The sequence below is a fragment of the Zea mays genome, chromosome 5 (genome assembly GCF_902167145.1).
Source record: "Zea mays cultivar B73 chromosome 5, Zm-B73-REFERENCE-NAM-5.0, whole genome shotgun sequence".
Taxonomy (NCBI): domain Eukaryota; kingdom Viridiplantae; phylum Streptophyta; class Magnoliopsida; order Poales; family Poaceae; genus Zea; species Zea mays.
In genome coordinates, this window is record NC_050100.1 from 30,636,906 (window position 1) to 30,653,570 (window position 16,665).

Genomic DNA, 16,665 nt, shown 5'->3' on the forward strand with positions numbered 1-16,665 from the left:
ATTCAAGGCAACGGAGGAGAAAAAGGAGGAGGCTACACCAAGTCGACAACCAATCGACGCCTCCAAACTTGACAATGAGGAAATGGCGCTCGTCATCAAGAGTTTCCGCCAAATCCTCAAACAAAGGAGGGGGAAAGACTACAAGTCCCGCTCCAAGAAGGTTTGCTACAAGTGTGGTAAGCCCGGTCACTTTATCGCTAAATGTCCATTATCAAGTGACAGTGACAGGGATAACGACAAGAAGGGCAAGAAGAGAGAAAAGAAAAGGTACTACAAGAAGAAGGGCGGCGATGCCCATGTTTGTCGCGAGTGGGACTCCGACGAAAGCTCAAGCGACTCCTCCGACGACGAGGACGCCGCCAACATCGCCGTCACCAAGGGACTCCTCTTCCCCAACGTCGGCCACAAGTGCCTCATGGCAAAGGACGGCAAAAAGAAGGTTAAATCTAAATCCTCCACTAAATATGAATCCTCTAGTGATGACAATGCTAGTGATGAGGAAGATAATTTGCGTTCCCTTTTTGCCAACCTTAACATAGCTCAAAAGGAAAAATTGAATGAATTGGTTAGTGCTATTCATGAAAAGGATGACCTTTTGGATTCCCAAGAGGATTGTCTAATTAAAGAAAACAAAAAACATGTTAAGGTTAAAAAGGCTTATGCTCTTGAAATTGAAAAATGCGAAAAGTTATCTAGTGAGCTAAGCACTTGCCGTGAGATGATTGACAACCTTAGGAATGAAAATGCTAGTTTAAATGCTAAGGTTGATTCACATGTTTGTAATATTTCAATTCCCAATCCTAGAGATAATAATGATGATTTGCTTGCTAGGATTGAAGAATTAAATATTTCTCTTGCTAGCCTTAGATTAGAGAATGAAAATTTGATTGCTAAGGCTAAAGATTTTGATGTTTGCAAAGTTACAATTGCCGATCTTAGAGATAAGAATGATATACTTCGTGCTAAGATTGTGGAACTTAATTCTTGCAAACCATCTACATCTACCATTGAGCATGTCACTATTTGTACTAGATGTAGAGATGTTGATATTAATGCTATTCATGATCATATGACTTTAATTAAACAACAAAATGATCATATAGCAAAACTAGATGCTAAAATTGCCGAGCACAACTTAGAAAATGAGAAATTTAAATTTGCTCGTAGCATGCTTTACAATGGGAGACGCCCGGGCATTAAGGATGGCATTGGCTTCCAAAGGGGAGACAATGTCAAAATTAGTGCCCCTCCTAAGAGATTGTCCAACTTTGTCAAGGGCAAAGCTCCCATGCCTCAGGATAACGAGGGTTACATTTTATACCCTGCCGGCTATCCTGAGAGCAAAATTAGGAAGATTCATTCTAGGAAGTCTCACTCTGGCCCTAATCATGCTTTTATGTATAAGGGTGAGACATCTAGTTCTAGGCAACCAACCCATGCTAAGTTGCCTAAGAAGAAAATTCCTAATGCATCAAATGTTCATGCCATTTCATTTAAAACTTTTGATGCATCTTATGTGCTTACTAGCAAATCCGGCAAGGTAGTTGCCAAATTTGTTGGGGGCAAACACAAGGGCTCCAAGACTTGTGTTTGGGTACCCAAAGTTCTTGTTTCTAATGCCAAAGGACCCAAAACAGTTTGGGTACCTAAAGTCAAGAACTAAACTTGTTTTGTAGGTTTATGCATCCGGGGGCTCAAGTTGGATACTCGACAGCGGGTGCACAAACCACATGACAGGGGAGAAAAGAATGTTCTCCTCATATGAGAAAAACCAAGATCCCCAACGAGCTATCACATTCGGGGATGGAAATCAAGGTTTGGTCAAAGGATTGGGTAAAATTGCTATATCTCCTGACCATTCTATTTCCAATGTTTTTCTTGTAGATTCTTTAGATTATAACTTGCTTTCTGTTTCTCAATTATGTCAAATGGGCTACAACTGTCTATTCACTGATGTAGGTGTCACTGTCTTTAGAAGAAGTGATGATTCAATAGCATTTAAGGGAGTGTTAGAGGGTCAGCTATACTTGGTAGATTTTGATAGAGCTGAACTCGACACTTGCTTAATTGCTAAGACTAACATGGGTTGGCTCTGGCACCGCCGACTAGCCCATGTTGGGATGAAGAATCTTCATAAGCTTCTAAAGGGAGAGCACATTTTAGGATTAACAAATGTTCATTTTGAGAAAGACAGGATTTGTAGCGCATGCCAGGCGGGGAAGCAAGTTGGAGTCCATCATCCACACAAGAACATCATGACGACCGACAGGCCGCTTGAGCTACTCCACATGGATCTATTCGGCCCGATTGCTTACTTAAGCATCGGCGGGAGTAAGTATTGTCTTGTAATAGTGGATGATTATTCTCGCTTCACTTGGGTATTCTTTTTACAAGAAAAATCTCAAACCCAAGAGACTTTAAAGGGATTCTTGAGACGGGCTCAAAATGAGTTCGGCTTGAGGATCAAGAAAATAAGAAGCGACAACGGGACGGAGTTCAAGAACTCACAAATCGAAGGTTTCCTTGAGGAGGAGGGCATCAAGCATGAGTTCTCCTCTCCCTACACGCCACAACAAAATGGTGTAGTGGAGAGGAAGAATCGAACTCTATTGGACATGGCAAGAACAATGCTTGATGAGTACAAGACACCGGACCGGTTTTGGGCCGAAGCGGTCAACACCGCCTGCTACGCCATCAACCGGTTATATCTTCACCGAATCCTCAAGAAGACATCATATGAACTCCTAACCGGTAAAAAGCCCAACATTTCATATTTTAGAGTTTTTGGCAGCAAATGCTTTATTCTTATTAAAAGAGGTAGAAAATCTAAATTTGCTCCTAAAACTGTAGAAGGCTTTTTACTTGGTTATGACTCAAACACAAGGGCATATAGGGTCTTTAACAAGTCCACTGGACTAGTTGAAGTCTCATGTGACGTTGTGTTTGATGAAACTAACGGCTCTCAAGTAGAGCAAGTTGATCTTGATGAAATAGGTAATGAAGAGGCTCCATGCATCGCGCTAAGGAACATGTCCATTGGGGATGTGTGTCCTAAGGAATCCGAAGAACCTCCAAATGCACAAGATCAACCATCCTCCTCCACGCAAGCATCTCCACCGACTCAAAATGAGGATGAAGCTCAAGTTGATGAAGTAGACGATCAAGCAAATGAGCCACCTCAAGATGATGGCAATAATCAAGGGGGAGATGCAAATGATCAAGAAAAGGAGGATGAGCAAGAACCAAGACCGCCACACCCAAGAGTCCACCAAGCAATCCAACGAGATCACCCCGTCGACACTATCCTCGGAGACATTCATAAGGGGGTAACTACTAGGTCTCGGGTTGCTCATTTTTGTGAACATTACTCTTTTGTTTCCTCTATTGAGCCACACAGGGTAGAGGAAGCTCTCCAAGATTCGGATTGGGTGGTGGCAATGCAAGAGGAGCTCAACAATTTCACAAGGAATGAGGTATGGCATTTAGTTCCACGTCCTAACCAAAATGTTGTAGGAACCAAATGGGTCTTCCGCAACAAGCAAGATGAGCATGGTGTGGTGACAAGGAACAAAGCTCGACTCGTGGCCAAAGGGTATTCACAAGTCGAAGGTTTGGATTTCGGTGAAACCTATGCACCCGTAGCTAGGCTTGAGTCAATTCGAATATTATTAGCCTATGCTACTTACCATGGCTTTAAGCTTTATCAAATGGACGTGAAAAGTGCCTTCCTCAATGGACCAATCAAGGAAGAGGTCTATGTTGAGCAACCTCCCGGCTTTGAAGACAGTGAGTACCCTAACCATGTTTATAGGCTCTCTAAGGCGCTTTATGGGCTCAAGCAAGCCCCAAGAGCATGGTATGAATGCCTAAGAGATTTCCTTATTACTAATGGCTTCAAAGTCGAAAAAGCCGATCCTACACTCTTTACTAAAACTCTTAAAAATGACTTGTTTGTATGCCAAATTTATGTTGATGATATTATTTTTGGGTCTACTAACGAGTCTACATGTGAAGAGTTTAGTAGGATTATGACACAGAAATTCGAGATGTCGATGATGGGGGAGTTGAAGTATTTTCTAGGATTCCAAGTCAAGCAACTCCAAGAGGGCACCTTCATTAGCCAAACGAAGTACACTCAAGACATTCTAACCAAGTTTGGGATGAAGGATGCCAAACCCATCAAGACACCCATGGGAACTAATGGGCATCTCGACCTCGACACGGGAGGTAAGTCCGTGGATCAAAAGGTATACCGGTCGATGATTAGTTCATTGCTTTATTTATGTGCATCTCGACCGGACATTATGCTTTCCGTATGCATGTGTGCAAGATTCCAATCCGACCCTAAGGAATCCCACCTTACGGCCGTAAAACGAATCTTGAGATATTTGGCTTACACACCTAAGTTTGGGCTTTGGTACCCTCGGGGATCCACGTTTGATTTGATTGGTTATTCGGATGCCGATTGGGCGGGGTGCAAAATTAATAGGAAGAGCACATCGGGGACTTGCCAGTTCTTGGGAAGATCCTTGGTGTCTTGGGCTTCAAAGAAGCAAAATTCGGTCGCTCTTTCCACCGCCGAAGCCGAGTACATTGCCGCAGGACATTGTTGCGCGCAATTGCTCTGGATGAGGCAAACCCTGCGGGACTATGGTTACAAATTAACCAAAGTCCCTTTGCTATGTGATAATGAGAGTGCAATCAAAATGGCCGACAATCCCGTCGAACATAGCCGCACTAAGCACATAGCCATTCGGTATCATTTTCTTAGGGATCACCAACAAAAGGGGGATATCGAGATTTCTTACATTAATACTAAAGATCAATTAGCCGATATCTTTACCAAGCCACTTGATGAACAATCTTTTACCAGACTTAGGCATGAGCTCAATATTCTTGATTCTAGAAATTTCTTTTGCTAGCTTGCACACATAGCTCATTTGAATACCTTTGATCATATCTCTTTTATATGCTATGACTAATGTGTTTTCAAGTCTATTTCAAACCAAGTCATAGGTATATTGAAAGGGAATTGGAGTCTTCGGCGAAGACAAAGGCTTCCACTCCGTAACTCATCCTTCGCCATCACTCCAACCATCTCTCTATTCTTTGGGGGAGAAATGAGCATCAAAGAAACGGACTTCGTCTTTGGTATAATCTTAACTCATTTACTTATGACCAAAGGGGAAGAAATTACTTCGAGGGCTCTAATGATTCCGTTTTTGGCGATTCATGCCAAAAAGGGGGAGAAATGAGCCCAAAGCAAACAGACCGCACCACCACCATTTTCAAAAAACTTCGTGTTTCCAAAAATATTATCAATTGGTTTTCCTACTATGTTCAAAAGGGGAAGAAAGTAGTATTTCAAAAATATATCAAAACCCTCTTGAACACTAAGAGGTGGATCTCATTTAGGGGGAGTTTTGTTTAGTCAAAGGAAAAGCATTTGAAACAGGGGGAGAAAATTTCAAATCTTGAAAATGCTTTTGCAAACTCTTATTCATTTACCTTTGACTATTTGCAAAAGGTCTTTGAAATGGATTTACAAAAGGATTTGCAAAAACAAAACATGTGATGCAAACGTGGTCCAAAATACTAAATAAGAAAGAAACATTCCATGCATATCTTGTAAGTAGTTTTATTGGCTCAATTCCAAGCAACCTTTACACTTACATTATGCAAACTAGTTCAATTATGCACATCTCTGTTTGCTTTGGTTTGTGTTGGCATCAATCACCAAAAAGGGGGAGATTGAAAGGGAATTAGGCTTACACCTAGTTCCTAAATAATTTTGGTGGTTGAATTGCCCAACACAAATCTTTGGACTAACTAGTTTGCCCAAGTGTATAGATTATACAGGTGTAAAAGGTTCACACTCAGCCAATAAAAAGACCAAGTTTTGGATTCAATAAAGGAGCAATGAGGCAACCGAGGGCACCTCTGGCTGGAGGCACCGGACAGTGTCCGATGCGCCCAGAGGACACCAACTCAAACTCCTCGCCCTCGGGATTTCTCGGAAGCCGGCGCGCTATAATTCACCGGACTGTCCGGTGTGCACCGGACATGTCCGGTGCTCCAAGGAAGCGCGGTCTCCGGAACTCGTCAGCCTCGGGTTCGCGCGGCAGCCGCTCCGCTAAAATTCACCGGACTGTCCGGTGTGCACCGGACTGTCCGGTGTGCCAGCGGAGCAACGGCTCCCTGCGGCGCCAACGGCTCCCTGCGGTGCATTTAATGCGCGCGCAGCGCGCGCAGACGTCAGGCACGCCCATACCGGTGCACCGGACATCAAACAGTACATGTCCGGTGTGCACCGGACACCCAGGCGGGCCCACAAGTCAGAAGCTCCAACGGCTAGAATCCAACGGCAGTGATGACGTGGCAGGGGGCACCGGACTGTCCGGTGCGCCATCGAACAGACAGGTTCCCAACGGCCACATTTGGTGGTTGGGGCTATAAATACCCCAACCACCCCACCATTCATTGCATCCAAGTTTTCCACTTCTCAACTACTACAAGAGCTCTAGCATTCAATTCTAGACACATTCAAAGAGATCAAATCCTCTCCAATTCCACACAAAACCCTAGTGACTAGTGAGAGTGATTTGCCGTGTTCATTTGAGCTCTTGCGCTTGGATTGCTTCTTTTCTTTCTCACTTGTTCTTGTGATCAAAACTCCATTGTAATCAAGGCAAGAGGCACCAATTGTGTGGTGGCCCTTGCGGGGAAGTTTTGTTCCCGGCTTTGATTTGAGAAGAGAAGCTCACTCGGTCCGAGGGACCGTTTGAGAGAGGGAAGGGTTGAAAGAGACCCGGCCTTTGTGGCCTCCTCAACGGGGAGTAGGTTTGAGAGAACCGAACCTCGGTAAAACAAATCCGTGTGTCACACTTCATTATTTGCTCGCGATTTGTTTTGCGCCCTCTCTCGCGGACTCGTTTATATTTCTAACGCTAACCCGGCTTGTAGTTGTGTTTATATTTGTAAATTTCAGTTTCGCCCTATTCACCCCCCCTCTAGGCGACTATCACGCCGCGACTTCCCGATTCATGTGGGAAGCCTCGGTCCACACCGGGCGCACGCGGGACGCGACGCCTGCAGCCCCTGGTCGCCTCGGCAACGAGCACCACCGCCGTGACCGTCGAGCCTACCTCGACGAGAAGGTGCGTCAAGGCTACCACCCCAGGCGTGGGGGACGCTACGACAACGGGGAGGATCGGAGCCCCTCGCCCGAACCGCCTGGTCCGCAAGCCTTTAGACGGGCCATACGACGGGCGCCGTTCCCGACCCAGTTCCGAGCCCCGACTACCATCACCAAGTACTCGGGGGAAACAAGGCCAGAACTGTGGCTTGTGGACTACCGGCTGGCCTGCCAGCTGGGTGGAACGGATGATGACAACCTCATCATCCGTAACCTCCCCCTGTTCCTCTCCGACGCCGCCCGGACCTGGTTGGAGCATCTGCCTCCTGCGCAGATCTCCAGCTAGGACGACCTGGTCAAAGCCTTCGCTGGAAACTTCCAGGGCACATACGTGCGCCCTGGGAACTCCTGGGATCTCCGAAGCTGCCGCCAGCAGCCAGGAGAATCCCTGCGGGACTACATCCGGCGATTTTCGAAGCAGCGCACCGAGCTGCCCAACATCAACGACTCAGATGTCATTGGCGCGTTCCTCGCCGGCACCACTTGCCGCGACCTGGGGAGCAAGCTGGGTCGCAAGACTCCCACCAGGGCGAGCGAGTTGATGGACATCGCCACCAAGTTCGCCTCTGGTCAGGAGGCGGTCAAGGCCATCTTCCGGAAGGACAAGCAGCCTCAGGGACGCCAGCAGGAAGACGTCCCCAAGGCGTCCGCCCGGCGCGGCACGAAGAAGAAGGCCAAGAAGAAGTCGCAAGCAAAACGCGATGCCGCCGACGCAGATCTTGTCGCCGCCACCGAGCACAGGAACCCTCGGAAGCCTACCGGAGGGGCCAACCTGTTCGACAAGATGCTCAAGGAGTCGTGCCCCTATCATCAGGGTCCCGTCAAGCACAACCTTGAGGAATGTGTCATGCTTCAGCGCTACTTCCATAAGGTCGGGCCCCCGGCAGAAGGTGGCGGAGGCCTCGACAACGACAAGAAGGAGGGCAACAAGGCAGAGGAGTTCCTCGAGGTCCACGACTGTTTCATGATTTATGGTGGGCAAGTGGCAAACGCCTCGGCTCGGCACCGCAAGCAGGAGCGCCGGGAGGTCTACTCAGTGAAGGTGGTGGCGCCAGTCTACCTAGACTGGTCCGACAAGCCCATCACCTTCGACCAAGGCGACCACCCCGACCGCGTGTCGAGCCCAGGAAAGTACCCGCTCGTTGTCGACCCCGTCATCGGCAACGTCAGGCTCACCAAGGTCCTCATGGACGGAGGCAGCAGCCTCAACATCATCTACGCCGAGACCCTCGGGCTCTTGTAGATCGATCTGTCCACGATCTGGGTCGGTGCGGTGCCCTTTCACGGGATCATCCCCGGGAAGCGCGTCCAGCCCCTTAGACAACTCGATCTGCCCATCTGCTTAGGGACTCCCTCCAACTTCCGAAAGGAAACCCTCACGTTCAAGGTGGTCGGGTATAGGTGTACATTCAGGCCGCCCGGCCCGGCCCGGCCCAAGCCCGAAAAGGCCCGTATTATTTGAATTTCGGGCCGGCCCGTTTGAATTTCGGGTCGTGTCGGCCCAGCCCATGGGCCTAGCCCTCGGCCCACGGCCCGACTCGTAATTGCTTAAACCTGTCGGGCTCATTTCGGGCGGCCTGAAATTATAAAAGCCCGAAATTCACATTAGGGCCCGAAATTCAGTTTTTGGCTCGAAATTCACATCAGGCCCGAAATTCAAAACAAATTTAATAAAACAAATAAAAGATAAGATAAATAAATTTGACCAAAAGAAACTTAATATTTGTATTAAGTTACTAGAGCTATGCAATGACTACCTCGTTTATAAATTATTTTGTTAGAAAGAAAAAGAGTATAATTAGCTCTATATAAAGTTCGTAAGTTCAGTTCATTATCTAATGTTCATAACAAAAATAAAATTACATCGCATACTCTAATTCAAAGCTAAAAAAACATCTAACTAACATGATCTATAGCTTTGTGTTCTTTATCAAGTACATAAAAGTTTGGAATGAAGTGTGATTTTAATAAATATATGGGCCTTTTCGTGCCTCTATATGGGCCATTTCGTGCCTGCCTTAAACGGGTCGTGCTCGTGCCCGCCCATGGGCCGCGACCTTGGCCCAAACCCGACTCGATATATCATGCCGTGCCGGCCCGACACTAAAATATTTCGTGCTGTGTCGTGCATGGGCCGTGCTTTTTTCGTGCTTCGGGCCGGCCCGTCACACCCGGCCCAAATGTACACCTATATGGTCGGGTTCCGAGGAACCTACCACGCAGTGTTGGGAGACCATGCTACACCAAGTTCATGGTCGTCCCCAACTACACCTACCTCAAGCTCAAGATGTCGGGCCCCAACGGGGTCATCACCGTCGGATCCACGTACCGACACGTGTACGAATGCGACGTGGAGTGCGTGGAGTACGCTGAGGCCCTCGCCGAATCCGAGGCCCTCATCACCGACCTGGAGTGCCTCTCCAAGGAGGTGTCAGATGCGAAGCGCCACGCCGGCAACTTCAAACCAGCAGAGGCGGTTAAGTCCGTCCCTCTCGACCCCAGCAACGACGCATCCAAGCAAGTCTGGATCAGCTCCGAGCTCGACCCCAAATAGGAAGCAGTGCTCGTCGACTTTCTCCGCGCGAACTCCGAGGTTTTTGTGTGGAGTCCCTCGGACATGCCTGGCATACCGAGGGATGTCGTCGAGCACTCGCTGGATATCCGAGCTGGAGCCCGACCCGTGAAGCAGCCTCTGCGCCGATTCGACGAAGAAAAGTGCAGAGCCATAGGCGAGGAGATCCACAAGCTGATGGTCGCAGGGCTCATCAAAGAGGTATTCCATCCCGAATGGTTAGCCAACCCTGTGCTTGTGAAAAAGAAAGGTGGGAAATGGAGGATGTGTGTAGATTACACTGGTCTAAACAAAGCATGTCCGAAGGTCCCCTACCCTCTGCCTCGCATCGATCAAATCATGGATTCCACTGCTGGGTGCGAAACTCTGTCATTCCTCGATGCCTACTCAGGGTATCACCAAATCAAGATGAAAGAGTCTGACCAGCTCGCGACCTCTTTCATCACACCCTTTGGCATGTACTGCTATATTAATATGCCATTCGGTTTGAGGAATGCAGGCGCGACATACCAAAGGTGCATGAACCACGTGTTCGGAGAGCACATCGGTCGAACGGTCAAGGCTTACGTCGATGACATCATAGTCAAGACGAGGAAAGTCTCCGACCTCCTCTTCGACCTTGAAACGACCTTCAAGTGTCTGAGGGCGAAGGGCGTGAAACTCAATCCCGAGAAGTGTGTCTTCGGAGTCCCCCGAGGCATGCTCCTGGGGTTCATCGTCTCCGAGTGGGGCATCGAGGCCAACCCGGAGAAAATCGCGGCCATCACCAACATGGGGCCTATCAAAGACTTGAAAGGAGTACAGAGGGTCATGGGATGCCTTGCGGCTCTGAGCCGCTTCATCTCGCGCCTCGGCGAAAGAGGCCTACCCCTGTACCGCCTCTTAAGGAAGACCGAGCGCTTCACTTGGACCCCCGAGGCCGAGGAAGCCCTCGGGAACTTAAAGGCGCTCCTTACAAGCGCGCCCATCTTGGTGCCCCCCGCCGCGGGAGAAGCCCTCTTGATGTACGTAGCCGCAACCACTCAGGTGGTCAGCGTCGCGATCGTGGTCGAGAGACGAGAGGAAGGGCATGCACTGCTCGTCCAGAGGCCGGTCTATTTCATCAGTGAAGTACTATCCGAGACCAAAATCCGCTACCCGCAAATTCAGAAGCTACTGTACGCGGTAATTCTGACGCGGCAAAAGTTGCGACACTACTTCGAGTCTCATTCGGTGACTGTGGTGTCATCCTTCCCCCTAGCGGAGATCATCCAGTGCCGAGAGGCCTCGGGTAGGATTGCAAAGTGGGCGGTTGAGATCATGGGCGAGACAATCTCGTTCGCTCCTCGGAAGGCCATCAAGTCCCAAGTCTTGGCAGACTTTGTGGCTGAATGGGTCGACACCCAGCTTCCGATAGCTCCGATCCAGCCAGAACTCTGGACCATGTATTTCGATGGGTCGCTGATGAAAACAGGAGCAGGTGCGGGCCTGCTCTTCATCTCACCCCTCGGGAAGCACCTCCGCTACGTGCTACGCCTCCATTTCCCGGCGTCAAACAACGTGGCCGAGTACGAGGCTTTGGTTAACGGGATGCGCATCTCCATCGAGCAAGGGGTTCGGCGCCTCGATGCTCGTGGCGACTCGCAGCTTGTCATCGACCAAGTCATGAAGAACTCCCACTGCCGCGACCCGAAGATGGAGGCCTACTGCGACGAGGTTCAGCGCCTGAAAGACAAGTTCTACGGGCTCGAGCTCAACCACATCGCTCGACGGTACAACGAGACTGCGGATGAGCTGGCTAAAATAGCCTCAGGGCGGACAACGGTTCCCCCGAACGTCTTCTCCCGAGACCTACATCAACCCTCCGTCAAGACCGACGATACGCCCGAGCCTAAGGAGGCCTCGGCCCAGCCCGAGGCACCCTCGCCCGCCGAGGGTGAGGCACTGCGCGTCGAGGAAGAGCGGAATGGGGTCACGCCTAATCGAAACTGGCAGACCCCGTACCTGCAATATCTCCACCGAGGAGAGCTACCCCTCGACAGAGCCGAAGCTCGGCGACTGGCGCGGCGCGCCAAGTCGTTCGTCTTACTGGGTGACGAGAAGGAGCTCTACCACCGCAACCCCTCAGGCATCCTCCAACGATGCATATCCATCGCCGAAGGTCAGGAGCTATTGCAAGAAATACACTCGGGGGCTTGCGGTCACCACGCAGCACCTCGAGCCCTCGTTGGAAACGCCTTCCGATAAGGTTTCTACTGGCCAACCGCGGTGGCTGACGCCACTATGATTGTACGCACCTGCCAAGGGTGTCAATTCTACGCAAGGCAGACACACCTGCCCGCTCAGGCCCTGCAAACAATACCCATCACCTGGCTGTTTGCTGTGTGGGGTCTAGACCTCGTCGGTCCCTTGCAGAAGGTACCTGGGGGCTTCACGCACCTGCTGGTCGCTATCGACAAATTCTCCAAGTGGATCGAGGTCCGACCCCTAAACAGCATCAGGTCCGAGCAGGCGGTGGCGTTCTTCACCAACATCATCCATCGCTTTGGGGTCCCGAACTCCATTATCACCGACAACGGCACCCAGTTCACTGGCAGGAAGTTCCTGGACTTCTGCGAGGACCACCACATCCATGTGGACTGGGTCGTCGCAGCTCACCCCATGACGAATGGGTAGGTAGAGCGTGCCAACGGTATACTCCTGCAAGGACTAAAGCCGAGGATCTACAACAACCTCAACAAGTTCGGCAAGCGATGGATGAAGGAACTACCCTCGGTGGTCTGGAGTCTGAGGACGACGCCAAGCCGAGCCACGGGCTTCTCGCCGTTCTTTCTAGTCTATGGGGCCGAGGCTATCTTGCCCACAGACTTAGAATACGGTTCCCCGAGGACGAAGGCGTACGACGACCAAAGCAACCAGACCAGCCGAGAAGACTCACTGGACCAGCTGGAAGAGGCTCGGGACATGGCCTTACTACACTCGGCACGGTATCAGCAGTCTCTGCGACGCTACCACGCCCGAGGGGTTCAGTCCCGAGACCTCCATGTGGGGGACGTGGTACTTCGGCTACGACAAGACGCCCGAGGGCGCCACAAACTCACTCCCCCTGGGAAGGGCCGTTCATCATCGCCAAGATTTTGAAGCCCAGAACATACAAGCTGGCCAACAGTCAAGGTGAGGTCTACAACAACACTTGGAACATCCGACAACTACGTCGCTTTTACCCTTAAGATGCTTTCAAGTCGTTCATATACCTCGTTCTCTTTACATGCACAAATAAAGTCTAACCGTCAAGGAAGGGTCAGCCTTGCCTCGGCAAAGCCCGACCCTCCCTCGGGGGCTAGAAGGGGGGAACCCCCTCTGCGTCAAAATTTTCCTCGAAAAAGTTTTTTTTTACCAAAACGACTTTCGTGTTTCCCGACTATATCGGTAACAGAACCCCGCAAAACGAATAAGAGCGCATGTAAGCAGCAAGGCCGACCGAGCCGAGGGACTCCTACGCCTCCGGGATACGGATACCTCACTCGTCACCTTCCGCGAAAAACAACTCTTACTCGGATAAGCGATTCTGCTACTGACAAACAAGTCCGGATACTCAAAACAAGAGGAAGAGAAATGTAGCTTTATAACACGACGGCAAAGTGTTTAGGCCTCGGCGGCCGCGAAAGACACATGCATGTTCCAAACAAACTGCTCCGGCAGAATCAGGCATCGCCCGGGGGAGGAGCGGCACCCTCGGCTTCGTCCCCACCCTCAGCGTCGTCTCCACCCTCGGTGAGGTCCGCCCCGGCCCTGGACGGCGATGCAAGCGTGTAAGGAAAATGGACCCCAGGCCATTTGGCTAATTGAGTTTTGGTGTTTGATGAACAACACAATCCGTGAACTAATAAGTTTTCTAGTGTTTGTGTTTGTAGTTCACAGGATGCAAAGAGAATTGGACCAAGGCAATGAGGATGCAACACCTCAAAAGAAGACATAAAAAGATACATAGGAGTCCAATACTCAAGAACAAAGAAGCCCGAAGAAATCAGCGAAGAATTCCAAGATAAGGGCTGTCAGCCAGCGCCTGGTGGCGCACCGGACATTGGTGTCCGGTGTGCACCGGACTGTCCGGTGTGCCAACGGGCAGACGGCAAAGGTCGGATCCAACGGTCGACTGCTACAGGCGCCAACGGTCGGCTGACGTGGCGTGCACCGGACATCTACTGTGCAGTGTCCGGTGGTGCACCGGACTGTCCGGTGCACCCGACGACAGAAAGCTGCTGCTTTCTGTCCAACGGCTAGTTTGGGGTGTGGAGGCTATAAATACCACCCCAACCGGCCATTCTCATGTGTGAGAGCCCAAGCAACATACCAAGACACATAGTGCATATTTCCAAGAGCTCAAACACCCAAGTGCTTAATAGAATCACTCGGTGATTAGCGTAGGTGCTTTGCGAAGTGCTTAGGTTAGTTAGACCGCTTTAGCGCTTGCTCTAGGTGAACCCTAGATTGTTGAGTGAGTTTAGATAAACCTCACAACCCCTCGGCTCTTGCGTGAATCGTTGTAATTGTACCGAGTGGGGCGAGAGTCTTGCGAGACCGTGACAACCGCGTTTGTGTCACGGCCGCCACCGTGTACCGGAGGGAACGAGGCCCGCGGCGTTTCGGCCGGAAGCTCGATAGTGGAGACGGCGGGGAGCGTCCGAGAGGAGCCGGAAGCGGAGCACCACTTGCGCGTGGAGAAGGCCCGTGGCTCTCTACGGAGTTACTCGACCGTGGTGCTTGGCCCTCGCGTGGGCTTCCCTTTGCGTAGGGGCACCAACGAGGATTAGTCGGGACCTTGCGTGGTTCCGGATACCTCGGTAAAAATACCGGCGTCATCCACGAGAGTTTGCTTCTCTACTTAGCTCTTTACATTCCGCATTTATATTAAGCATTTAAGTTTCAATCTTGTAATCATACTTATTTAGTGTAGATTGAAACTTCGCCTTTGCGGTAGAGATAGCAACACTTAGACAAAACCTAGCTTGCACATTCTAGTTTTGATTATTTGCATAGGTTTTGCTCTAGGGATTTAATTGTGGCCTAGTTTAGTAAAAGTTTTAGAAGTCCTAATTCACCCCCCCCCCTCTTAGGCGTCACCCGTTTCCTACAAGTGGTATCAAAGGCCGGTTTGGCTCATTTGAAACGCTTTAGCTTCACCGCTAAAAAGAGTCGATGCTTTTTAGAGGAAGGGATGGATACCCATAGGCCACCACACTTTGACGGCACTAACTTCCCATATTATAGTGCTAGAATGGCTTGTTACCTAGAGGCCGTTGATCTAGGTGTTTGGAGAGTCACTCGTGACGGGATGAAACCCCTCAAGAATCCCGAGAAACCCACCACGAGTGAGGAAAAAGAAATTCATTTAAATGCTAGAGCCAAAAATTGCTTGTATGAATCTCTTAGCATGGATATTTTTAACCAAGTATTTACCTTGAAAACTGCTAATGAGATTTGGCTAAAATTGCATGAGCTCCATGACGGCACATCCAATGTCCGTGAGCAAAAACATTGCCTAGTCTTAAATGAGTATAATTCTTTTGCTATGAAAGATGATGAGCTTGTTAAAGACATGTATTCTCGTTTGAATCTAATAATCAATGAGCTCAACTCTATTGGCATAAATAAGCTAGGTGATGCGGACATTGTGAGGAAGATTATCTCCCTGCTACCACAACAAAGATATGGGAGCATCATCACCATCCTTCATAACATGGAGGACTTGAGCAACATGACCCCGACCATCGTGATTGGGAAAATCGCGGCCTTTGAGATGTCGCGAAAAATGAGTCGAGGAGAGGAGCCAACTTCCTCAAGACCATATGCTTTTGCATGTGATGAAAGGAAGGGCAAAAAGAAGGCTCCCACTCCAAGTTCCTCAAGCGAAGAAGAGGAAGAAGAAGAAGAAAGTGATGATGATGAAGATAATCAACCATGCACATCATCCTCCGAGGACGAAGAAACAATCCGACGCATCGAAAAGGTAATGAGGATGATCCGCAAGATTAATCTAATGGGTGTGCCCCTGCAGGTCGAGGATCTTCTCTTTAACATTGATAGGAAAAAGCAAAGGAAGAGAGGATGCTTCGCATGTGGGGAGAAGGGCCACTTCAGGGACAACTGTCCAAATATGGCCAAACCCAAAAAGGAGAGGAGCAAAGGCAAGGCGCTAACAAGTGTTAGAACTTGGGATGATTCTTCAAGTGAAGATGAACGTCCAAGGACGCGCAGCCACCGGTCCTCATCACGCTCATCACGGCCATCACACAAATGCCTTATGGCAAGAGGTAACAAAAGCATTCCATCCTCTAGTGATGAAAGTAGTAGTGATGATGAAGGTGAGGGAAAGCCCTCTCTAGATGAGCTTGCGGAAGCCGTAGAATTTTTCCAGGATGTTTGCACTAAGCAAAAAGCTCAACTTAAAACTTTGAAAAATAAGTTGGTTAGCTCTCAAAATGATTACAAAGGTTTGCTAGAAAAATTTGAAACTTTTGCAAACTTAAATAGTGAGCTATCAACTAAAATTGAGCTATTAGAATCTAGTGCTCCATCCACTGCTACCGATGATGGCCTTATTAAAAAGAATGAAAAACTTAAGGCTAAGTTAGCTAGCTCCCAAGAAGCTATTGAAAATTTGCTAGGGAAAATGGAAATTCTTAGCATACACAATAATGAGCTAACTACTAAGCTAGAAAACATTGGTAGCACCCCAGCAGCATCTTTAGTTGAAATACCTGAAATAATTAAGAAAGATGCTTCTACTTCCTGCTTTGATTTAATTGATGATTCTAACCCCTGCAACCAAGTCGTTGTTGAGAATATTGTTGTAGAGACATGTTCGGATGAGGTTGCAAAGGAAAATGAACAATTAAAGCAAGAAGTGGCTCGCCTT